This window comes from Haemaphysalis longicornis, unplaced genomic scaffold (assembly GCF_048455015.1).
Source record: "Haemaphysalis longicornis isolate Haplotype H1 unplaced genomic scaffold, Haemaphysalis longicornis Haplotype H1 scaffold_6, whole genome shotgun sequence".
Classification (NCBI taxonomy): Eukaryota; Metazoa; Arthropoda; class Arachnida; order Ixodida; family Ixodidae; genus Haemaphysalis; species Haemaphysalis longicornis.
In genome coordinates this window covers 95,931,245-95,957,649 of record NW_027526407.1, presented here as the reverse complement: position 1 = coordinate 95,957,649, position 26,405 = coordinate 95,931,245, and the positions used below count along the sequence as shown (strand labels likewise).

The following is a 26,405-nucleotide window of genomic DNA, read 5'->3' as shown; positions in this document are numbered from 1 at the left end:
ATAGTTTTTTACATCCGGGCAGCCAGTCGTGCCGCCAGGGCAAGTTGAGTCGCTGCAGTCGGGTGCGTTGGCGCGCTGGCACGAGAATTTAAATCGTCTATGTATGCGCAAGCAAGCGAAGCAGATGAACATTGCAATTGTTTGCAACGGCGAGAACTGCATCTTCGTTAGCAGCAGAGTTTGACAACACCTATCGCCAAAATAAACAGATTGAGACAACACGGCCGCGCTCTCTGCCTGTGATCGCGCTGGTTGAAGCATCTATACGGGTATACGTACGGTATTGGTTTTGTAGCTGCGTGCAACCGTCGCGTCCTGCTTACTCGTTCTAATTAGCATTAGGCCACGGTTGAAGTGCTGGTGCACGGAGACAACAGAAGACTAACATGGCGACCGCCCGCTTGAGATGATTACCTCAGATAGGGCGTTTATTGTGGACGTGGTAGTATACAAGCAACGGAACGCCATCTCACAAATGGTGTTAAGTCGTTCTAAATCCTCCCTTTTGCTACCCGGATGGGCAACGGTACTACCATGGAGGTTCGTCCACTTCTTTAGATCATGCCTAGGGAGTACATTTTTTGCTATAGGTACTTTTCAGGGCACATTACTTGATTAAAACTACATTTCCGGCTAGTTTGCGTTTACAGTGCAAGTATCGGCAGAGGCGGCAACGCCCCCGAGCTATGCCAGGATGAAGAAGAGGAACAGGATACTAACAAGACGAAAACTACGGAGCAACAACAACCGAAAGAAGGGGACGCTGGAGCCGACGCAAGTGTGGAGGCCATGGACGCCAAGGAAGCACCAGCAAAGAGACGACGGAATGAGGGGGAGGAGTCCACCAAGTAAAGCAATGAGCCTAAATTGAAACGCCTGGAACACGAATGCAGAAAGGCAGCAGCAGGAAAGGGCAGGTACGGAAAAGAATCCCGGTGCGTGTCTTTGACGCGTACGCAGCGACCGAGGCAGAAGCTGACCATGTATTTCTTTGTTACAGTCACTATTTAGTTTGTTTCCTTGATACCATGCTGTCCGGGTGCTACTACGCCTTATACTGTTAATCTCAGAGGGCCTTTCAGAGTAGGGATCTTGAATCTCCGGAGCTCGCGCCAAAAACGCGCTAGGTAAACCTTAGCAGTCTGGTTTGCGAAAAACATTTGGATGTCATTGGAATTGAACAAACTGAAGTTGATAACGAAATCACCCCGACACTATGGTAGCACCCTTTGTTGTGGAATTTCATGTTGCTGTAAGCCATTCAGTCGGTCTATCAGCCGGATGCTGCTGTCTGCAAAGAAAGTCCCTAGGTATAGTCGTTCGAAACATAGTGAATAGTGAAACTGGAGGATTTGTTTTATGGGACTTTGTTTAATAAGATTTAGAGTTCAGAGGGTTCTGTGTGTACGCCCCCAGAAAAGCGAAGTCCCGCTACGAGTTTTTCGTAAGCATTGAAAGTTATTTTGAAACGGAGAAAGTTTTGCTTGTTCTCGGTGATTTTATTTGTGTTTGCTCTCCCGAAGACAGGTCAAAGGTAGATGGGGTAGCTGATCGCAGCGCGAAACTACTTGGAAAGATTACAGCCGACAGTTTGTTGAAAGATGTGGCCATGATTGCAGGAAATGGGAAAAGGGTTCGTTACACACACGTGCATGGCGCAAGTCATGCGAGGTGGGATCGCATTTATGTTTCTGAGGATTTGACGCCGTTATGTAACAACTACGAAGGACACGAACTGTCGTTAAGCGATCACTGCTTGGTCGAAATTTTGTTGGGGTATAAAACAATACCAAAGTCCAAATTCAAGTGGTTACTCTTGAAGATGAATGCAAAATTGCTTTATGATAAGGTTTTTTTTCGAGAGGGTAAACAATTTCTTCATTATTAAGTGTGGGCTGAAGTGTAACAGCTAAAGTGACGCCTGGCAAAACTTTAAACAAAACATTAAAGTGATCGCTCTAGAGCGATCAAGTGAGATAAAGAGGGAAGAAAGAGAAAATTACACCATCTTCCGGAGGGGAACCCTGAGGTGATGCGAAGCATCGCAGAGTTCTAATCCAATCCAATCCAATCCAAGCCATGCCAAGCCAAGCCAAGCCAAGCCAGGCCAATCGCATCCAATCCAATGCCCCTCGCGAGAGAGTGTTCGCTATCGGAGAGGAGAGGGGGTGAGCGGCGGAGAGCGCAGCTGGCGCGGCGAGGAGAATGGGGGAGGGGTGGACGCCGACAACGCCGACAACAACGCCGGAAGGATGCAGGGACAAGGCGAGTGAATGAGATGCGTCGCATCTAAAAAGAAACAGACCTCCGAAGTATTTTTGAGCAATTGATACAGGAAGGACCGAAGAGCCCGGCCTTTTTATAGATGACATAAGAAACACGAAATGCACCCTCCAAGACCTTGATGTCGAGAAGTACCGCGGTGTGACCATGGGGGCTGGTCCGTAAGAAACGTTGGCAGGTGAACAACCGACTAAACGTGCCATAGCTGACGAAAAAAGGCATTCGCGAAAGCAAGACGTAAAATAAATTGAGTGGGCAGGTGTAGTGACGCAAAACAACGACGACATACCTCGTGCGTTCGCAGATTACTATCGCGGTTTCTTTGCTCTTCGAAAACCCAAAGAAGAAGGGTTTAAAAGAGAATTTTTGAACTGTTTGCCGCAGCTGGAAAGGGAAGAGACGGCACTTTCGGAAAGGGAGATAACCTTAAGCGAAAGCGAGGACGCCATAACTGATTTGAACTCTGGCAAATCGATTGATTGATTGTAGGGTTTAACGCGCCGACGCAGCGCAGGCGATGAGGCGCGCTGTAGTGGAGGGCTCCGGATTAATTTTGACCACCTGGGGATCCTTGACAAGGTAAGATAATGAACACGAACAGCCGTGCACGTGCCACTCAAGGACGAATGCGCCTCCTGGGAGACTCTGATGTGAATGTCTGTAAAGCTGACTGTGAACCCGTGCACAGCCCGCCACTGATCATGGGGCGTGCACAGCCCGCCACCAGCTCGGAAGACTCATCACTTGTAGCACAAAGACAGAACGGAGACAGAGTTAGGGGCTGCGCAGTTCGGCACCTTACCAGTGGTATGTGTAGAAAATAAAGGTTGAATGGGCGGTTGAGACAAGCGAAGGCAGGGGGCGTGGCACGATCAGAAGATGAAGATCGGCCGCGCTCGCGTGCTCGAGCTTGAGTGTTCCGAGACCACCACGAGAACCGGACGTCTGGGTCCTGCTTTCCTTGCTTGATCCGCCACAGTATGTTTGTGACGGCGGGTAACTTTCAAGAACGTGTGCAACCAAGTTTAAGGGTTTGTGGCAGACCTCAGTGTTCTGTGTAACATTGGTAGCCTGTATACAGTTACGTAATGGTATCATATCCAACAGCTTCGCTGGCCATCCAGTTCTGAAAGACATGGTAACTCCTCAATTTTTTTTACCAGGAACGAGCAAATAGCTGCAGGGAAAAATGCAATCTTTGAGGCACATTTGTGTCTTCAAGGGCTCCCTCGAAAGTTCGGCTAAATCAGTGAACTGCCTTCAAACACTTTGGTGGTACAAAAAGCCTTGTAGCCAAGATGTCAACACTACGCTATACTGGTACATTCGTGTATGTAGTCAACATTCCTGCCAGAAAGCATTCAGCAACTTCATACTTGGCCGAGACTCTACAGTCACAATTTCAGCTTATTTAGGACCAAGAAGGCCGTTCCTGAACTGGTTCTGACAGAGCTTCCTAGAGCTTAAATCTGTCCTAGACGAAATTTCCAGATTTCCTGTTCTAAAACAACTGTAGATGGTTCTGAGCAGTAAAAATTCTGAAACTTTAAGTCGAAATAAATTGAGCACTCCGAAGGTAAAGTACGGTCTGCAAAGTTCAGCAGGCGTTAAGCATTCTTTTTCCGCCTATATCTACTAAAAAGAAGCGCACCCTGCTGAAAGCAGACTCTGAGCTGGAAAACAATTAGATGGTTCTACTATTTTGTCACTTTTGACGAATAAAAGACAAATAAAGTGACAAATAAATATTTGCAGTTTTGCATATATGCTTCAAGTTGACTCAGTTCTGAAACATACAGGTCGGGATGTACAGTCTCAGATTCACTGTAGGTAGTTAACGGCTAGTCTGAGGATTCTCCACATCATAAGAATACATGCGAGAAACGAAAGCCAGATATCTTCTCGCTGAGTTTGTGGTGAGTCCGAAACTAATGACTCGAAAAACCGTACTGCTTTGTGGAGACCGACTTCAATAGCTTCAATTGAGCACCATTTAATGTCTAAGTTTTTCTGTGCTCTTCCCCTTTTTTCTTTATTCGCAGGCAGGAGACAAAGAAAACTATGGAGAGAAAAGGGCAGGAGGAGCGGCTAAGAAGAGAAGAGTACGGAGTATTGACAGCAGGAACAGACGGACTGCATGCAGTGCATTCAGCAATTTAAGTCGCACAGGTTACAAGAAAAAGAGTACCTCCACTGCACACTCTGCCACAAATTGTCTTGGTCCCAAGGTAAGTGATCAGCACCCTCCTCAGCCATGAGGAGGGTGCTGATCATGGGGTGCTGAGACGTGGGCAGCACCGTAGATCAGCCAGTGTGGGGCCTTTAGTTGTAGATTGCAATAGTGCCAGTGCAACTCTACTACAAATACTTCTAGAGGGCCGTACTCCTCCCGGAAACTTTCCAAGGAAGGGAGCAGTTGCATCAGGAAATTACGGGGCAGACATTTTTGAGCTAAAAAGGTGACATCACCTGAAGACAGTGACTTGCAAGGATTCAGGTAAGGCATGTCCAAATCTTGTGGCTGGCAAAGTGGTGAGGAACATTTAGGCTGTGTCCTCGTAATCACTGCATAGAAATCTCGAACTTTGAGCATGAACATGCAGGCAGGCTTAAACCATATTCCTGTTCATGTGCTTCATTGTGCTGATTGAACTAGTGTACACGTTTGATCCGTGTTGGGGAGCGTTTACAGTTCTGACAGCCCAGCGTACAACTTGGAGTTCCAAAAACAATTGGAGTGCCGATTGAATTAGTACAGGTCACTTTCGACATCTCAATTGGTCAGGCTTGCGGAGGTGACTTCCTTCTCACAGTGGAATGGCTGCTTCTGTGCGCAGCACGAAGTGGGCCTGAGAAACAGTAGTCATGGGTGCATGACGGCATGGGAGAAGGTATTTTGGTCAGGGAAGGCTCGGCGTAAAAGTCAAAATACAGCTACTACTACTCACAACAGTAGGAACTTCGCTTCATTGCTCTGATTTACTCAGTTCGCGATGATAATGAGCTGAGAGTGTTCCTGAACTAAGGAAATGCACACCAAAGTATCGCGTCAGTCCAGATGGCTTATTTGTGCGTACCCTTGTCTTGTACCGTAACCGGGTGTAATTAGGCCAGGTAAGGCCGTCGCGGCTGCAGGATGACTCACCACTTGCTGCAACAATTCGCCCTGCGAGGTGCACAGCTGCTAAACTTTACATGTCTTCCCGCTGATTTGTCCACCAATTGGCCGGTGTAAAAGTGAGGCACTTGTATTTTGAAGCCTGTATCACAAGTCGGCCTGCAGTAATCACTCTCCGTGCAAACATCACATTCAGCCGCTGAGTGCGCTTACCTCAAGGGCGATAACAAGCTTAGCGAACGTCATGGCTAACCTGGCCTATTTCACCGTAGAATCGGGCAATACACAGGAACCCAATAAATTAGACCGCGTCTCGGTCGCCCATTTACGATGTATCGCATCACCGCAATCACAATCCAAATAGATACGTCCACGTTGACACCCGATTCATTACATCACAGCACTTCATTTGTTTATGTGCCGAGCTTTGGAGCGTGTTGCATGTTATGAGCTTATGGCAACGTGACTTCTAAAATAAACAGCACAGAAGTATTGCTCACAAACTCCGTGCTTTGTTGCTGATTCGATTCTTCAGGAGATGGCTCGGCACCGTCGTGCTGTCTTCGTCTTGGTGGCGTTGTTCAAAGCAGTACTGTCACATGCGGAGCTTACCGGCGAGAACTCAGGACGCCGGCTTTACCTGTGGGCAGGCTCAGGCGAGAACACAACGCAAAGTCCTGCGCTAACAGCTCGACGCAGCACTTGCTTAATTTAAAGGGCCCCTGAGATAGGGGTTTTGGGGGGGTCGATGGTATCGGAGCACAACGGCTATTTCTTGAACTAATCGTGACGTAATAGTGCGCTCTTGATGTAATCAATTTTTTACGAGCGTAAAAACATCAGAAAGCTGCAAAAAACACCTTTTGTGTGTGTGTGCGCTTACACAGTCGCACATATTTGTTTTATACAGGAGTGTAAAGCACTTACACACCGGGCAAAACCGGGCTGGACGCTCCTCCGTTCTCGGCGGAAGGATACAGTGAGCGCAGGAGCAATGAGCTTGCAGAGTGATCGCTCAGCGCTCCATGTCTGGTGTGAGAGTATCATCAGTTTTCTTTGCATTTGCTTTCTTGGACGCTGTACCCGAAAGGATTCTTTGCACCATCGGTGTTTCGAGCGTAGCCTCGACGTTGTTTCAGTTATGAAGTGGTAACGAACGGCGCTCCAAGGGAGCGCCGCGCCGACGACGAAGGCGGAGCTCCGCACGCAGCGCTTTGACGACGCCGGGCACTGCTCGTGATCACGAGGCGCACGCTCAAGTGCGCTCACGCGGGCTGAATAAATCAGTTCAAGACCAAACGCTGTCGCAGCTGATTCTCTGCGCCGGTCGTTGTCGCAGCTGATTAACGGCGCCGGTCTGCGCCGTTAACTCCTGCCAAAGAGTTTCATTTCATTGCTTCCCATCAAGTCATGATCGCAGGAAAGTGGGGTTTGCTGCACCGACCTACTGAATGAACCCGTTGCCTAGTGTCCTTGGCGCGCTTTACCGTTTACCGTGTTAACTGAAGCAAGAGTAGCCATTTGCCGCTGAAAACGAAAAGATTGCACTCTGCGGTTTCAGCATTCCGGCTCTGCCAAGTAGCTACATCTGGAGAATTTGTCTCAAATCAAATGACACAAAAGTTTATTGCCCAGAACTGTTCGCTTACGCTTGAAATATTTTGAATCTTGGACGTATTAAATTGGACTCTCACAATACAATAATTTCCTTTTAAAAGAGCCGTATACTTCTGCTGTAGAGCTTAAAAATGAGAAAACATGACGTTGACGGCGCCATCTAGTGAGAACAATTAGGAACAAGTATTGCATTAACCAGAATTCACGCCTCCGCGAAATATTTCGATATAAAATGAGTAATATATATTGCAATGATTCCGCAGTTACCTATATTACCTTGGCCAACACGATTTTAAAAGTATAAAATAGCTATGCTAGTTCATAAAGGCATCTGAACCACTGGAAGCGTGGGAGGCTGGAGTAGGGGCGGAGATTTTGCTCGCTCATTCTGAAGAAAATTGCCACTTATCGTGTTCCTGATCATCATTTAGCAAGAATGCAGTAAACAACATCAACTAAGATTGCTTGCATGAAGTCCCGAGCGAAGAGCATTCGCTACCCGCCGCGGTGGCTCAGTGGCTAAGGCGTTGCGCTGCTGAGCACGAGGTCGCGGGTTCGATTCCCGGCCGCGGCGGCCGCTTTTCTGATGGAGGCGAAAAGCAAAAACGCCCGTGTGTGCGAGATTTCGGCGCACGTTAAAGATCCCCAGGTGGTCAAAATTAATCCGGAGCCCTCCACTACGGCGCGCCTCATCGCCTGCGTTGCGTCGGCGCGTTAAACCCTACAATCAATCAAAATCAATCAAGAGCATTCGCTGTGCTGTAAAGTTCCTGAAGAACGCCCACCCAATTTTAAGTACAGTGATATCAAGTGAAAAATACGAGATGGGCGAACTTTCTGTTCAGGTGCGAAAAACTACGAAAAGGTGGCCGCACCGCCAACCAAAACTGCGGAGATGTCAAGAAAAAATTCGAGACTGGCGAACTTCCGAGTCAAGCTTGGAAAGGACGAATAAGTGAGCGCATCTACACATGAAGAGATGATTCGGGTTTGCCTTGTTCACTCATCGGCGCTAAAGCCATAGATTTTATGGGGTGGGCGCGCCTTTCAGTAGATTGAATATTTCACCCGTAAAAGGAGGTGGGCGGTGTTTCTAGGGAGGGCGTTCTCTGGGAACTTTGCGGTAATCTAATCGAGACGCGAGCGCACATTTCGCAGGCGCAGGGAGCTCGCTGTTACAGTCGCTAGAAATTCTAGCCGCTGTATGGTTATGTAGCGACGGTAAAAATAAGTTACCGTTCACGGAAACTCGCGCATGCAAGGTCGAACGTCCGCAATCACCAGTTCCCACTGCTCAAAGTCCGTAAGGACTGAAATGTAGCTTAAAAAAAAAGGGTGTCGTCGTCTCATGTGTGACCCACTCGCTGAAGTAACCATGGTAACGACGACGCTGTAAACGAACGACCACCGCCGTCAAAAATCGCGGACATTCCGGCACCCAACCATGAAATGAGTGCTTCGCGTCGGATGAGGTACGACTATGTCGTCATCGCAAGCCGCCGAGCCAACAAATAGTTCTGTCTCGTCAGGATAATAACTTTTGTGAGCGTGAGCGAATATTCTTACTATTTTTGGACTTGTTGCTACAAGAATTATAGAGTAGTTTTCTGACACAAAGAAAAACACTTTGAAATCGATCTGAGGGCCCCTTTAAGTGACCGGCCACGACAACATTACCACACGCATAGCTTCAACGTTGAGAGAAACCAATTCGGACCCCATACGATGGCCAAACTCCGAACCGACCGTACCACAAAAACACACGCACAAAGCATTTGGGTGTAATTATAAAGGAAGTGGCAAAAAAGTCTTTGCCACGTGACTTTGAGCTCTGACTGGCTCTGACGAACCGACCCTTAGCTGTTGTTGGCCGGACAGAGCGTCCTGTGGGTGTAGCCATAGAGTTTCTTACAGTATACACTTACTAAGAATCTCTATAGGTGTAGAAAGTGTGGGCACTACAGTGAACTAGAATACTTGGACATAGTAGGCACCACGGCTTTGCGAAGTGGTGGCGCCATCTGTGGGTGTCAGCCCGGAGCAGGATTTTTACGCGGTTCCCAAAGCTTGCCACAGATGGCGAAACCGCTTCGTCGAGTGGGCTGGCTGCCACACGCGCACGCATGGCCCGCACGAGAACGGCGGCGTCCTTGAAAGCACATGGCACAACGTCATGGAGGAAAAAAAAGCTTAGGAGAGGCCCCCAGCTATCCCCGCGCATTGGCAAAAGTGTGGAGGAAGTCACGTGTTTTCGGCGGCCATTGGAAGTCGCGTTAGCAACGGCGTCCTAGCAACAGCCCGCCCGCCGTTCGCCAGTCATGGAGGAAAGGCAGCGCCTGCCTTGTCGTCCGATTGCGAAGATTGTTGCTTCGCTTTGCTGCGCTGTGGTCTTGCGGAACTCGAAAAGGATGCTGCGAGTTGCGACAGCTGCGCCGATGTGAATATGTCATTTAATTTCTACTTGCAAGTGCACCTTGTACCGCGTCAAGCTTTTGCTCCGGTCGCGATCACGACGCGCCTATTGAAGTGCACATATCGTGAACGCGCCGTCCCGTCGTACGCGCGGACACCCGTCAGGTAAATTTTCGGGAAGTGATACACTGTGTGCAGTACGTAGGCGACTTGCAACCGAACGATTCGCAACTCAATTTTTTGGTTATCGCCGCTGCAATATATAGTTTGCTAGGCCGGCAATGCGCGGCAGTGCCTTTGCAACTGTTACAAGGTAGATTCCCAGTTGATATAATTCCATCGTCCTATTACCTTAGTAGGTGTCCGTCTGTTGACTGGAAGAGTGCTGGATCTGGAATCTGGATCTTTTTGTGGTCTCGCTCTGGATTTCGCTTTTCAACGCTTCATACTGCGAGGTTAGTGTATGAACGTTTTCAACTGATATCACCTTGAATTTATTGACACTGAGACAAGTTGAAACTTGGCGAAAAAAGTTTATTGACGCCACCCACCCTCTCATTTTTTTTTACTCAATAAAACGTTTTGCCTCCTCCTCCTCCTCCTTCGCAAAAAATTCTATCGAAGGCACGCGAACAACGGTAAAAACATTCCACAATTTTTTAGCGTGAAATCTGCATGAAGTACTGCTTACCTATATATATAGAACGGCCGTTTAATTGACTAGTCATCTCTGGGATTGCCAGTGAAACTGCAACGCAAACTTGGGCACTTTCCATTCCGGTAGCCGCACGGCGTTCGCCCACTGTTTGCGGCGTTCTCCATCGCTTGGGAACCTATAAACGGCGGCTATTGCAAACAAAGGATGAATGCACACCAATGTTCAGCAATACTTGTCAGCGGAATGATGCACTAACCGGTGGAAAGTGACGCCCAATTCCTTGGGTACCGATCGCGACTTGCAGCCTGGCACCGAGCATTGCGGCATTGTTAGAGCGAGCCGCTTCGCAAACCTGCTGCGGCCACACTGAAGACGTGTAACAGTGTAACCGCGCGTTTACGTTCACGGTCACGCGCTGCAAAACGGCCTTCTACCTGCCTATCAGCTGATTTCCGCCGGCTCGGCGCTGGCAGATGCAGACGACAAGAGAGGCGATACAGGACGGAGGAGGCGGAGAAGGTGCACCGAGAGAGAGAGGCAAAAAGAGTCCGCCAATGGCATGGAGGGCCAATGGTCCGCCATTCGACTTACAGAAATGGCGTTTCCGGCTGCGCTGGGTGTGACGTCAGGGCCTCTCCTAAGCTTTTCTTTCCTCCATGGCACAACGTGATGTCGGCTCGAACGCCAGGGCACGCGGCGCAGAACCACCGCTAAACGTATCTCCACCGATAATGTACCGGACCTTCGTGGGTCAGCTTCGAGCATCGTTTGATTCGAGTACGTGCATACTGCGGTGGGTGGCATTGTGGGCAACCCCCGCCTTTGCTGGAGGTGGTCGTCAGCTTCCCGACGTCGCCAAATACAACTGCCGCAGTGAGACGAAAGTTTGCATGATGGCGTGGGGCCGTACTTCCTCGACCGTATGCTCCTATCGCCGTACCCCAACATTCGACCTCTTACCGCGGGCCCAGAAATGCTCCCGAAACAATGCGACTGTGATCTCGGTACGCGATCTCGGATCGCGCGCCGGGGCAGGTGGCGCACGACCACGCCCATATAATCACCTATAAACTACCAGAACGCCGCGCGTCTGCTCGAATTCCATTTCGGCCCAGTGCTCTCAATGTCAACGTGAAGAAATCAAAAAAGCGCGGTAACAGCGCAGCTGCTTTCATAATATTTCGCAAGCGTGGAACTGAAATGTCCATTTATTCAGTCCCTTGCTATATCTGAAGTTTATTTTTGTGACATGACATATTACAATTACAAATAATAAAGAAGCCATCAGCCATCCCACTCTTTGATGGTGGACAAAGGTGAAAGCTTCTTTGCACACGACATTGAGGTGCAACATGAATTAGGCAAACATATTAAAACCAGAGGAAGAGGGAGAGAGATTTAAAAATTTGATTTGCCCAGAAGTACAAAGCTTCGGCTGTCTTTGCCGCGTTAATCAGCCAGGAGATCATGGACGCTTGCGGCTTCTTCGGCCATCTGGACAAGGCGTAGCTGCTTTAGGGGATCCGAGGTAGGCAGCAGGGTTTCCAGTGCTCTTGATGTTTGATATCTATGGTAGGTTGGGGGTCTTGTTCCGATGTTTTCTTCGGCATTTCCAGATAATGTGCGTGAGGTCTGCGCGGTAGCCGCAGTGTTTGTACTTATTCGAGATTTCTGGGTGGGAATGACTGCACGCCAACGGGTTCGGCAAGGCATTTGTTTGAAGTTCCCCCCATGCCTCGGCTTGTTCAGCGTTGAGAATGCGGTGGGCGGCTGGGCAGGAGGCACGACCGACCATCTCCTGTGGAGTTTCCCTGCTTTTACAACGCTCCGCGACAGAGTATTTCAGTCCCTCGGCGGTCATCAAACTCGCACCTTCCAAGAGTGGATCGATCCACCATCGCACATTGGCACATCGGACGCACTTGGTCTGGCAGGCCTTTCTACGTTTTTTTAAGGGGTTAATTAAGCGGGGAAAGGAATTGGCCTGTGTCGAGGGATTAGGGTTGTAAGAATCTAAATACACCGTTCTTGCAACTAGCAATTGTTTAGCTAGATAGAAAATTCAAGAAACGTGAAAACAGGAGACGATGCCCCGTACGGTTTTTAATACCACAGTTTGTGACGTCACAAAAGTGTTGATGTGCGAGAGCTCATTAGAGAAGCATCTATATATGATGTGTTCCTGAAATAAACAGTTACGAAGTGGTTGAGAACGTTAAACAAACGTAAAAAAAAGCTTTTCGGGATTTCATCAGATTTAAAAACCTATACTAGAGCTTTTACTCACTGCACGGCAGGATGCTTCCCTCACTATTCCGTCAGCAATCATGCCTTCAGTTTTCCGCCGCGGTGCTCAGTGGCTAAGGTGTTGCGCTGCTGAGCACGAGGTCGCGGGTTCGATTCCTGGCCGCGGCGGCCGCTTTTCTGATGGAGGCGAAAAGCAAAACCGCCCGTGTGTGCGAGATTTCGGCGCACTTCAAGGTTCCCAGGTTGTCAAAATGAATCCGGAGCCCTCGACTATGGCGCGCCTCATCACCTGCGTTGCGTCGGCGCGTTAAACCCCACAATCAATGAAATCATGCCTTCAGTTTCCTTTTGGAGATTCAGTTTCCTGTTGGAAGCATTGGTGTGCAACTAGCGATGTCGACAACCTACGCTGGTGAGAGCCCGAGCTTTTGCAAGCACTATACCCGGCTGGAGATAGCTGAAGTGCCTTGATTAGAATCGGCAAAACGAACAAGATGCACTGCAGGTGGCTCAGCGAGCCGACCAAGCCACAAATCTCTCTTCTGCCCGCGCGGTGAAAGAAGTAACACTGCCACATTTTGCGTTTACTACCGTAAAAACCAACCCAACCGGCGTTCCTAACTATACGAACGCGGGCGCTGCCGGTTAATTAGGTATATATTTTTTTTCAAATGTACCTATAGTTTTCTTTGCGCTAAACAACGGGAAGATGTATGACAAGCGCCAGCAATTTACGAGTTTCGAACGCTTATGACTATATAAACCGCTTGGCTTTGGAAGCTTCTGGGAACGCCGCGAACAACAGCGTTACCCCGGGACGCCGCCTTGGTGCTGTATATACTTGTGTCGAGCGAGCGAGCTCGGACGACAAGGCGAGCGCCTAAAGTGTTCTGCACTTAAAACCTTAGCTGTCCACCTCCGTCAACAGCGCCGCCCGTGGCATCGGCGCGCACTGGAGTCACGTTTCCGCCGGTGGTAGTCATGCCTCCCCACGCCAACCGTCTTAACGTGGCGCCGTCGTGCTATACGCGCGCGTGGGGCTAGGCTACGTCGGAGTATAACGCGCATTTACAGCGAGTCAGGTGGCGACGCATGACGCTAAACTACAAGAGCGAGCATCTTTTCATGTGATGACACGTTTAGACTTGTGGTCTTTCACGTTCAAAATGGTTTTCTTAATTAATAATGCTGTGAAGACGCATGTCCAAGTGGCGCCAATATGGGGGTATTGAGTTTGCCGCCATGTTTAACGCCTGTTACAATGCCGATGGTCCAGAGCCCATCGCCTGATACGCTGCACCGAATAAATTATTTGAGTGAGTGTAGCATGGAAAGCAGTCCGTTTATTCTATGCACGGTAATGACGTAAAGCCTACAGTATGACTTGTGTAGTGGTACGCGTGCGTCCTTTTATTTTCATCATCATCTTTTGCCCTAAGAAACGTTTAGTTTCTCCTTTGGTGAATGATTAAGAAGCTTGCCTAATCGTCATTGATAGCCCTACATGCACACTAAGAGCGGGAACATGTCATGCTTTTAACTACTGCTACATGTGTGACTACTATACTCAAATTTCTCCCGTAGTACTGACTTAATTGTCTAGCCCGCACTTCTATGTCGAAGGCCCGATCCCCCTTGTCATTCTGTTAATAAGCCTAAATGATGGAACGCTATCGCAGCTACCTTCTCCTAGCTTTGACAGCGCCGAATTTATTTATTTATTTATTTATTTATTTATTTATTTGTTTATTTATACTGTCAACCCTCTCTTGAGGGTCATAAAACGGATAGAGTAAAATATTGAGTACAAACATAAAACTGAAAACAAGAAAGGAAAATCGCAAAGCAATGCACACAGGAAAACACAACTGGCAGTAGTTCAACCAGAATAAAATAAGCATCAAGTTCGTTGTTAAAAGTTTGTACATGGGTACTATTAACAAGATGGTGGTGCAAATGATTCCATTGTTCTATCGCATCCGGAAAAAAAAAATGACCACCGAAAAATGTCACCGCGAGCCTTCAAAGGTTTAATGGGAGCGTCATGATTCAATCTTGCGCTGCGTTTTCCTGGAAGGCGTATTTAATAGTTTTAAGGTATTTTTAATAGGCCTTGGAATATACGAAATAATGTTTTAAGTTTTTGTTTCCGCCTTCTCATTTCAAGTAATTCTCAATTGCACGGATCACTGAATCCAGTTTTCTGTATCTAGAGCATACAAACCGTGCTGCACGACTCTGAATTTGTTCTAACTTGGTGACCAAGTGTTTCTGGTTAGGGCTCCAAACCACGCAGGCGTACTCCAGGCCCAGTCAGAAATTTTTGCTTGTTTCTGCAATTCTGTTCAGGTGGATTTCACTCATTTCGAAAAACAGAAGCGCTTGATATGGGGCTCGCCTGGAGCACTGCTAGCCGTCTCGTTTTCTGATTCTCCTAAAAGTACGCTTTTGTGCGGGCAGAGTGACAGTGACGAGTTTCATGCGCGCAAGGACCGTATCATCCAATCTTTTCCGGCAGGTGTTCTCGGTCTCGCAGCCAAACCGTCTGCTTCGCTGCCAGAATCGGCACCGCATTTCGCTGCGAAAACCTTCTGCTAGCAAGCGCCACATATTGTTACGTCCAATTTCTCCCGTAAAGATAGCTGGCAAGGTAAAATTTACAAACATACAGGCATTTTCACTCGCCCAAAGACAGGAGCCCGATGCGCAGTAACCACATTTGAGGCAGTTTCTAATCAGATGGGACGTGATGGTCAAATTCTTTCCTCTCGCTGTTTTTCTGACGATGAACTGTGCAGCCACAATTTTGTTCTTCAATTCACAGCGCAAACAAACAAACAACGACGAAAAGAATAGGGATACACACAGGTAGCGTGTTGTGTCTCGCTTTACCTCTCGTCATTGTGTGTATGTTTTCTGCTGTGAATTCAAGAATATAAACCAAATCGCTCAAGCATTAACGCTAAACATGATTTTGGTTGAGTTTTGAAGAGGACGGTTAAAAAGCTGTAGCCAACGTCTGATTATGAAAGGCGTTGCCTCGCACAATGACATAACGCGCACAGTGAACCCAGTTGTCGAGGCTACTCTCATAACTTGCATTGTTGCGTTACATTCGCCTTTCTACTCGGCATCGACAGTACGCGTCTGCAGGACAGCCCGGACCAAACGTTTGCCACTTTAAAGCAGGATACATGTGTATTATGACTCGATACAGTTCGCACATGGATTGCGGCCGCTAAAGTGAAACGACAGTTTAACGAGGATAAATGAAGACAAATTTGATAGCGCGCGAACAACGCGCTTGGAATGCGAATTAAAAATGTGCGGCGTATCTGTTCACTTTGGTGGAACCTTTTGTTACTATAAAACCTGTAAGGCGTCCTAAGGTGTGAACTCGTCGCATGCTCTCTTTGTATTTTTGTACCAAAATATTTTTCCTAACGCCTACTTTTTTGTTCTTTTGCTGTCGCAAAACAACCATCCACGCGTTTTATAGATGCGAAGCAGCTTATGGTTGCGCCTGTTCCCTCCGCCGTTGTGTGAACGCCGTTGTGCGGTGTCCTTACACCCCCACTGCGCATGCCTGGCCAAGCACCGCTGATGATGATTGTGGCAGGATGCCCCTAGGGATTGGCCAACCAAAGAATCCTTCACGAGATAGCATCGCGTTCAACCACCGTCGTCATCTTCCCGTAGGGGAACCTCCTCCCGAAACGCCGCGATGAGTGCCACGGGCAACGCCGCCGGTAACGCCACCTGCAACGCCAGCGTCAACGCCAGTGTCAGCGCCAAGACAGCGCCGCGGAGAAGAGGGCACAAGAAAAAGAACAAGAAGAAGAAGGAGCGGCACCTCCTCCTGCCGTCATAGTCCACCCGGAACCTTAAGATGCCGACGTCATTCCGAGCCAAGACTTGGTGTGCCTGATCAAACACGCGAGTCTGTGCGGGGCCGTGCGCAAGCACCAGGTCATCATAGACCGGGACGAATACTACAACTTGATGAGTATGACAAAGGCGGAACAACATGAGCTACTGCGTGAAATTATCCACCGGCAGACGACGCCGTCAGCACCTCCGTTACGGGTCTTCTTCACAGGACCGGCCGGTTGCGGCAAGACGTTCGTTCTCCGGCTTGCCATGGACCTCTAAAACCGGTACAGCAACACCGGCAACAACAGCGCCTATAACGTGTTCGTCATCTGCGCGAGAACCGGAAAGGCGGCTGTGGCAGTGGGAAGAACCACATTGCACGCGGCTTTCAAGCTCTCTCGGAAGACCACCGGCCCCAACAAGGACGGAAGCCTCAGCGCCAGCGAGTTGAACACCTTCCGCGTGGCCTTCCGCAACGTGAAATGCGTGATCATAGACGAGGTGAGCATGATGTCTGTAGACAACCTAAACGCAGTCGACTTGAGTCAACCCCATGGCTGCTTCGCATACTACTCAGGGTTCCCCTACGGGAAGATGTTGAAATTTTTTTCAATACCTGAACACTGCAAATAGATACATAGGTTGATTTTAGGATTTAACGCACCCACGCATTGCCGGCGATAAGGTGCGCCGTAGTGGAGGGCTCCGGATTAATTTTGACCACCTGGCGATCTTTAACGTCCCTCGAAATCTCGTACACATGGGCGTTGGTGCTTTTCGCAAAAAACACTCAAATACCATTCGTGTAATAATGTTCTGTCTTAAACATGCCTGGTGTTTTTTTTTTCTATACAATGTTGACAAGCAGAAAGCGTGTTTCCGGATTTATTGTTTTGCAAACAAATTGCTCAAATAAACCTCTAGTTTTCGTATTCTTTCCCTTTTGGCCGGCAGGCCGAATCGAGGGAGAGACACACCGACATTTCCGGGTTGAAGTACCTCAAGAAACAATATTGTCCTTATTATATGTGCTGGCGTCTACTGCACCTTTGAATAGTCACGAGACTACGTGCTACTCCTCAGAGAAAGTGGATACGGAAGATGTCCAATAACAGGCATCTCTGCGTCCTGACGCGTAAGCATGGCAGTGACCCGTAGACTTGTAAAGTGTCTGAAATAATCAAAAGGCAAAGTGGGTGCAAACCTGGCAGCGAAACTGTTAGCATTTTACTTCACGCAAGAAGTATCAATCCAGCAAAAATGTTGTTAATTACGCATCCTGCCAACTGCGGTCTTTCTATTCTTTCTTAACATGCATGATATTCTTTGTTAACATGCAGTACACGGACATGTTCGCAGTTAGCAAACAATTAATTATGATAGTAGCACACACGCTCGCCTAATACATTAATTAGTGTGACAATGCAGATCGACGGATTCGAAATATTGTATAGTGTAAATTGGCCCAGCTACAAGAGTATTGCGTATTATCTTGTATTATCTTGGGTATTATCTTGATTATTGAAGACGACTTGCCGCCTTTTTTTTGTTTACGAAGACTGGTGTGTCTTTAATAAATGCTGCAAAAAGGTTATATGGACGTTGCAGGCTGAGGACCGTTCCCGCTGTGTAGCCTTGTATCAAACTGGCGTCCTCACAATTCACAACCTTTAACAGCAGAAACCATCCTAAAGCTGATAAAAAGTATTTTAGGTGATATCTATCAGGTAACAAAAAAACTAAATTGGGCAAAACGACGAAATTGAGAAAAAACGATCATGAACATACGCTTGCCGCCCTTAGCCTCCGCTCAGGAAACTACCGTACCATTAGTAGAAACAGACCTAGGGGGGACAAAACCACGCAGCCGGAAAAATCTTTTGAACCCAAACTCACTTAACTGCGGATGAAATAACGCTAATATCCAAAAATTATTTTAAAGGATAGCCGAAACTGACATATTTTGGACCAAACAAGTGAATCGGTAAACAAGAGCTAGAACTGGCCTGCGGATAACAGAACTAACCTATATATTGTTCGTAATGCACAAATGTGTTGCAAAGAGATATCAGTCGTGGTAAAAAGAAATTTGTGTTAAGTCACACATGTAAAGAAAAAGAACGGGAGCATGTGGCAGTTCAACCTGGCTCATACGTGCGCTACTGAGAAGCGGAACCCGAACACTAGGAGACCAGCCAGCTAGTGCTCCTTTAAACAAGGTATGATCAGATATGCGTTCATAAGTGCCCCTAGAAGGTGCAAAGCGTCACTGTCCATACCAGGATACAAAAAAATTGAGGCTAACTCAACGTAAAAATGGTCGGAAGAGCAGAGCAGTGGTCTCCCATAATGGGCTGTGGCCACGTTATCCGCTCACTGATACACCCATCACGCTCTTCGCCTCCCTCTCTCAGTCCTCTCCTGATGAATTGAACGGAGATTTGTCCAACGCATTTCGAATTTCCCGCCTTCGCAATGCTTCCGCTCCCCCCTTTTTGAAACACCGCGAGCGGGAGTGTTTTTTGTGCGTGTGCGTGTGCGTGTGCCTGTGTGTGCGTGCGCGGGTGCGTGCGTGCGCGCGCGCGCGCGTGTGTGTGTGTGTGTGTGTGTGTGTGTGTGTGTGTGTGTGTGTGTGTGCGTGTGCCTGTGTGTGCGTGCGCGCGTGCGTGTGCGTGTGTGTGTGTGTGGTGCGTGCGTGCGTGTGTGTTTGTGTGTGTGTGTGCGTGCGTGCGTGTGTGCGTGTGTGTGTGTGTGCGTGTGTTTGTGCGTGTGTGTGTTGTGTGTGTGTGTGTGTGCGCGCGTGCGTGTGCGCGCGTGCGTGTGCCTGTGTGTGCCTGCGCGCGTGCGTGCGCGTGTGTGTGTGTGTGTGTGTGCGTGCGTGCGTGCGTGCGTGTGTGTGTGTGTGTGCGTGTGTCTGTGTGTGCGTGCGGGCGGGCGTGCTCGCGTGTGTGTGTGTGTGTGTGTGCTTTTTTCATTCCGCAGGTGCCGGCGCCTTACTGAGCAGTGCGGAACGCGCTATTTTTTTCATGAAGTCCAACCCAACGAGCGTTCCTGACTAAATGAACGCCTGTGCTGCCCCTTAATTACATGCATTTTGCCTCAATTGTACCTGCAGTTCTTTTTTTTTTCACTAAACAACAAGGATATGTATGACAAACGCCAGCGGTTCACGAGTTTCGAGCTGTATGACTCTATAAACGTCTTGTTTTTGGGGCGCATTGTGGAACGCCGGGACGACGGTACGCCGTGGGGCGAGCTACGAAGACAATCCGAGCCCCTAAAGTACTCTGCACTTAAAACGTGAATACGGAAGCCGGTAGCTAAAACCGTTGCTCAAACAGCGTGCGCAAATGTGTTCGCGGACTCCAGTTTTCCTCACAGGAACGACATCTGGCAGCCACTTTGTAGTATTTTACGTAACCAAAACACTGTTCACTTGGGCTTGAAATTCGTTTTATCGAGTTCGAGAAAAAAAAATGTTTATTTTACTTTTGTGTTGGTACGTTTTGCTTGTAATTATCGTTTACGCGCTTCCTTTGAGCTATCGTTAAGAGTCTCGCCAGAGCGTTCGGGGCTGGAATTCGCTTAAACGGAAATAGCTGTCGCTTGGCAATGTTCTTCCTCGCCTTTTGGAAGATTCAAAGGTGTCCCCGCCGTGCATACTAAGACGGCTTGTGAGGCGGCCACTTTTCTGATGGAGGCAAAAAGCAAAAACGCCCGTGTGTACGAGATTTTGGCGCACGTTAAAGATCCCCAGGTGGTCAAAATTAACGCGGAGGCCTCCACTACGGCGCGCCTCATCACCTGCGTTGCGTCGGCGCGTAAATCCTACAATCAATCAAGACGGCCTGTGAATAGCTGATACGTAGCACTCGCGGCAGCGGCTGCTGTGGTTTGGTAATCTCTTCCTCGTCACATGGGGTAGATGTGGATGGCCTGACGCACCGTATAGTACACCCTTTCCTCTTAAGAACACCGTCTTGCCACGTTGTTCTTCTATTTGTCTAACCATACCGATGAAATGAAAAGATGGTCGCCCTGGAGTACGCATAAGCAGACAGGTTTGTGCTGCGCACATAGGCTGTTATGCGGAAACAAGTGGCCTTTCGAACTCGCGCGTGCAGTTAAGCGAGATTCGCCGAAAGAAGTTTAAAACGACCCCCGCAAGAAATACCAAAGATGCCTACTGTCTACTCAGCCTTCGCAATTTTGCGTGTGCCAACTGCGAAGAACGTAAATATTTAACTCATGGCTAAGCTTGCTTTTTCTGGTAGATAGTTCGAAGGAAACATCGGGGGCGGATTCAAAATAAGGACCTCGTGGATTTTGTTCGTCATCTTTGTGTTCGTCTTCGGCTTCCTGTGGTCTTATCTTGTACCTCTACAGCAAATCGCTACGCTCGCCGGGGCTGCGTGGGTTACGTTGTTTCCTTCATACTGGCTCTCTCGCTTCACATGGAAAAAAGTGTTCGTCTTCAGAGTCAGTGGCCATGGCAAAGCTGTGCTCATCACAGGTAAGAAAGACTGGAACCCTTACTAGTTTGTTGTATTAGGAGAATGACCTCGTGCTCAGTACGCCTTAAAATCATCTTAAGAAGGCCAGTTTGTGGTTAGATCAGGTGCCTAGATTTGCTTAGCTAAGGACGGGTGGAAAGGAGGCGGCGGCTCACCTTAATTTTTACAGTATTTGAAGATGGGGTGTGTTAATTAGGGGAACAGAGTTGGAAAACTGGCACCACCCTGGTTACTGGGCGGACGACGTAGTTTTAGGGTTTCGTTTTGTCTAAACATGTGCAGCTTTCCCGCTCATGGCAGTCCTTTGAAAAGCGATTACTCTGTAGTTATTTAGTGAAATGTAAACTACTTCGCGCACCTTATATTGGTGGTGAAACCTTGCTTTGTGCACAGTTTCAAGCCTTGCACACTGCGCGACTAGGTTCCAGAGCCATGGAAACTCTCTTGTATAAATGCACGGGGAGTAAACTTTGACATCGAATTACACAAAAAATATAAAAAACTATGTGCACTTCTGTGGGAGTTTTTATCTTCACGTTGACTTCTTCCTTCCTGCCAAATATCACTTTTCTGAAGTGGTTTTTCTAGGTTTCTGAGAGGTCAGAATTTTGAGCGAGAAAGCTGGGTACGGAAATGTGATGCTCGCCTGAAACTTTGTTGCCATGTCTTGAAATGTTGAGTTTTCAGTGTTCGGACTACCATACATTTTATCAATGCCTAGAAACTACTACAAGCCGTGAATGTGTTTTTAATTTTTTCGGCTCTGGTTTCACTTCTCCAAACCTATCCCCTTTCTTTTAGTGATTGCGTTGAAAACCTAGGAAACCGTCAAGTATAATAAGTATATGGGGTCGGCAACGTTGAGCCGGAGCCCCATTGATACGCATTAAAAAAATATTCATTATACCAAAAAATTCTTTGTCGTCCATAACAACCTATTCATCGGAAATTTGTCCCGGGAGCATGTTGTCAACACTAATTATACCCGATTAGTGTTGAATATTGATCAAAGTGCACATCAATTAACGAGTACAGACCGCTAAATTTACTGGTGTGTCGCCGTAGAACAACTTTTACCCATAGAAATGTGAAGTTCCATATTGCGGCTCCTTCATCATGTGTTTAAATTACATATATTTGAAGAAATACGTGTCGAGTAAACTTTTTAACATCATTGTGCATTGATGTTAAAATGTTTTGGGAGTTTCTACCCAACGAGCGCCATTGCATGGTTCCTGTTTGACGTGTTGTTTTTGCTAGCTTCAGTACGTTTCAGGATGTTCTGAACTCTGCTCAAGAGCCTGCAGCGCTTTCTTTAAAAAATTCATTTTAATGAGGTCCTTCCCAATAGTTTTTATATTCGGGACTTTGTTTGTTCCTGTGCTGACTCACGTTATCCGAAAAGTGAAACGAACTTGATACAAAACTTGAACTTTAACTTGGACCGTCTAAAATTCCTCAACCAACTTTTCTCAATGACGCGGGGTTCGAGCGGAATTGATCGAATAATATCGACACTGTTTTTGCTCCAGTTAGACAAACCCAGGTAAGCAACCAGTGATAGAGTTCTTCACCCTTCCACAAAGATAGCTGTGCACTGCGTGACGCTAGCAGTATTAGGTGGACGTTCAGCTCTGAGGGGAAAGAAAACATAGTTTTGCCGCACTAATTGCTGAAAGTAATGCATCCCGTAAAAACAACGTCAATAATGCAGGCTTCGAGGAAATGTAAAGGCTACATGCTGAATTGTTACGAATGGCCGAACTTTTCATGCAACGTACAAAATACACATCAAATTCCCGCCAGGAAGCATTATCTTTTCACTTCATGTCGTCCCTCCTTATATAGGCCTAGGTAGAACGTCGACTCGTGTCCAAGACATGCATTCGCAGGAAGCAGTGCGCAAGTGCAATAAAAATACTATGTTGGAAGGGGTTTGGAATTGCAAAATGAGAGGGAACGTCTGTTGCTTTCACGTCCTACAGGTGTTGGTGGTGAAAGTGGGAGGTAGCACGTAGAAAAAAAAAAGGTCTGGCTTTTTTGAAGCGTGGGTTGCGCGTAGTACAGCCTACGAAAACTGCAGACGCGCCAAGTGGGAGTTAACAAGGGTTAAAGGATCGTCCATGTTGCCGACACTGCCGAAGGCTTGGCTCACGGCTGCTAAGCAAGCGTAACGGACGCGTCACCCTGCAGCCCGTTCATTGGTTGTGGTTTCGAGAAGCCGCATGGTCGGTATTAATCAAGGGTTGTTATACACCCAACCTAAAGTATCCCTGTCTTCATTTGTCCGCATAAAGGGGCGCGTGGGATAACACATTATTACGCAATACAGTGCAGATACGCTTTAGTATACCGGTGCGATAAACCATCGCCTGCTGTATTTTTTTTAATAAATCAGCCCCGAGCGGCCAACCAAGGCCTTCCCCTTCTACTCCGGCCACTCTCCCCCAATTGCTATCCTTTTTAACGTTTTAGTTACGTGACCGGGTAATCTCGGGGAGACGGGTGGTGCAAAGCGGCAACGTTAACCAAACGTGCGACGCCGCAGCGCTGCATTTTGACTTGCCGGATAGAGCCCCACTACTTCAGCAATCTTGAAAAACAATTTCTGGGCACAAGCCACTTTGTAATTCAGTTGCGCTCGGGGGATTCCTGTTAAGGTCGGGGCCCTGCATCATGACATGTGGCGAAAGTGGCGTACTACTCACTCCCATTGTGATTCATTGATTGTATGGTTTTACGCGCGAACGCAACGCGGGCGATGAGGCACGCCGTAGTGGAGGGCTGCAGATTAATTGTGACACCTGAGGATCTTTAACGTGCGCTCAAATGTGGTATACACGGGTGTTTTTTGCTTTTCGCCTCCATCAGAAAAGTGGCCGTCCCGGCCGCGAATTGAACCCGCGTCCTCGTGCTGAGCAGCACTACGCGTTAGCCACTGAGCCACTACGGCGGGTCACTCCTATTGGAAAGCGGCCGATGCGTCACTTCGAAAACATAAAGGAGGCGAGGGATAAACGTATAGAAAAACAGCGCGACCGGCGCTTTTCAGTGTCGCCGGTCAAAGGTCTCAACAGGGTGTAATGGCCGAACGTTTAGCTGCATTCGCTCGTGGTTTTGCCACGGGTCACCAAGGCGTTCTTTCCATCAGGATACGGCCTGTTAGCGTTCAACATATATAGCATCTCATCTAGCTCCTGGACAAGGTCAACATCCTCCCCTACAAGCAATGACAGACGTTAGATAGTTGTAATTGCCGTAGAAATGCCACAGCCAGGTCGGGCTTAGGGGCGCTGTAATTGCCATGACCACAATGCGAGGAGGCGGAGCCGGCAAGTGGGGGGGGGGCTTCATATCCCAATTTCTGTGACGTCATATTTCTGTCCGCCATGGCCGCTCCGCTGGGCCCGCTGCTACAGGTGCCCAGCAAGCGCAGCCTGGGTGGCGTAACGCGCTCCGGTATTAAAAATACCACCTGTGGAACAGAGTACAGCGCCATGGCAAAGTATGAGACAAAACTACAGCGGCAAGCATTGTAATTTGTCTTTGCGTTCATCTGCCTTCCTGCTATACGATGTTCCAGACCAGAGTGCCAACTCTCACGAGAGCATTCTCTTCCGCAGTAAAAACACTTTTTTCAAACCCGCTTGAACTCTTTATTTGTTGTACAAAATGTCGTTGTCCGCGATCGGGGCGTTCTGCTTTAAACATTGATGTACAGTAATACACAGCAAAAGTTGGCAACAAGCACAGTAAATGCAGTTGCAAATCTTTTTGTAAGCCTCAAATCCCTCTCCTAACTTCTAGGTTACCTTCCTGGCATACGAAGCAGTTTCGTACTACTTGACAAAAGGAAATTAAACGAATTGAAGCTGCAATGCGTCCTGATGGTTTTGTAGCTTTTTTACGCATCAAATTTCCGAGAAACCAGACATGAGAATCATCCCATTACCTGAGGCCACGCTTTTCTAATCCTGCTTGGGAGACAAAGGAGGAAGAGTACGAATTAATTTTGCTCCCCGGGTCACGAGTTTTAGGTGAGAAAAATTGCTCCGTAAATGACGAAACGTTACACTGGCTTCATCTTATTTTTTAAATCTGTATCTCTTCAATCTCTCTCTCCAGGGTGCAGCACCGGTTTCGGTCATGGGCTTGCCAAGCGACTTGCTCGCGAAGGCTTTCTAGTGTTCGCCGGCTTCCGGAACGCCAGCGGTGATGGTGTTGAGGAGCTGAAGTCATTCTCAAACATCAAACCTTGCAGCTGGATGTCACTGTACAGGAGCAAGTCGATGGCGCCTTTGAAGGCGTCAAAAAAGAGATTGGTAATAGAGGCAAGTACAGTAAACTTTGAAAGACGCAGTGCGCCCTATTTCTTGTTTCCTATTGTACGGACCTGATTTAAATAATTAGCATTACCAATGTGTATTGGTACCTTTTGTTGCGTTCTAGTGTACCACTAGTTGGGATCATAGCGTAATAATTTGTTTAAGGTAACAGCATTGTGAAATTCAACCTACTCAAAAGAGGCCATGTGCAGTGCAGAAGTCAACACGGAAGATAAATGATTTATTGCGCCAGAACATACGTATTCTTAACCATAGGTCGGCAAAACAGAAAGAGCTCACACACAATCACAATTCTTTCCTTCACGCTGTACTCACTCAAACTCGGACTCGTCTTCTCTCAAATACACTCGTACTCATTCATCACAAACGAATTTGTACTCACACGCACTTGTGCTCAAACTAATTTCTCTTCACGAATATTCGTGCTCAATCTGCGCTCATGAGTACTCAATTCTTCTGTACTCGTACTCATACTCAATATGTACTCACTTGTACTCATACTCAATTTGTACTCACTTGTACTCGCACTCATCTTTACTCACTCGTGCGAAACTTACCTGTACTCACGAGTAATAATACTCAATCTGTACTCATTAGTACTCGAACTCAATCTGTATTCAATATTACTCAATTTGTACTCGCGAGTACTTACCTTCTCTGAACTGTTAGCTAGGTCGGGGCGCAAGCGAGACTAAATAGGAACAATTTTAAATGTTTAACTGATTAGGCGAACTCAGGTTGCATACAGATAAGGACACAGGAGCAGGGAACAAAACGTCTTACGCGGTGCACTGTATGTTAACCGATCGCACTTCGCTATTGTGGTTAGATGAACAACAAAGAACAAGCTATCATCAGTGTGAATGTCGCTGTGCAATGGCTTTAATGTGCAGTAATAATTTACGAGAATAAGGCAAATGAATTCTAATTTTCCGCCGTACGGGTGCGGATAGAACGGGAAACATCTCTGCTTTTTCACACAGCACACAATGGAATGCCCACCCACGGTTTATATACAGTGGTAGAGGGATTACAATACCGAGCACAGTAGGGGTAAATACCATTAATAGCCGGTTAGCTGACTATAGGCAACCGAACAGATCATTTCTACTTCTGTGCCTAAAAGCCTAACATTTCAAAATCTAAAATGATTCACCATTCCTCTGCTGTTTTAACCAAGTATTTTTGAAGTGTTTTACTTTTAGTATTGCCCGCCCGCATGGCACGTAGGGCATGTAGTAATTGCATTCAGGCCCAACAGCTGTGTATATTATCCCATGAGCCTCTACTTTGGCTTCCCGTCCTATAATTATATTAAACTATATTGGCAAAAAAAC

The 26,405-nt window shown here is 47.6% G+C and overlaps 1 pseudogene across 1 annotated transcript; it reads left to right on the top strand.

Moving 5' to 3' along the window:
- The first annotated feature begins 789 nt into the window (after positions 1 to 789).
- Positions 790 to 25,182, top strand: LOC144143147 (17-beta-hydroxysteroid dehydrogenase type 6-like; annotated as a pseudogene). Its single transcript, XR_013317078.1, has 5 exons — positions 790 to 848; positions 4,326 to 4,392; positions 20,487 to 20,721; positions 24,848 to 25,053; positions 25,172 to 25,182. The product of XR_013317078.1 is annotated as a 17-beta-hydroxysteroid dehydrogenase type 6-like (transcript).
- Positions 25,183 to 26,405: the final 1,223 nt, after the last annotated feature.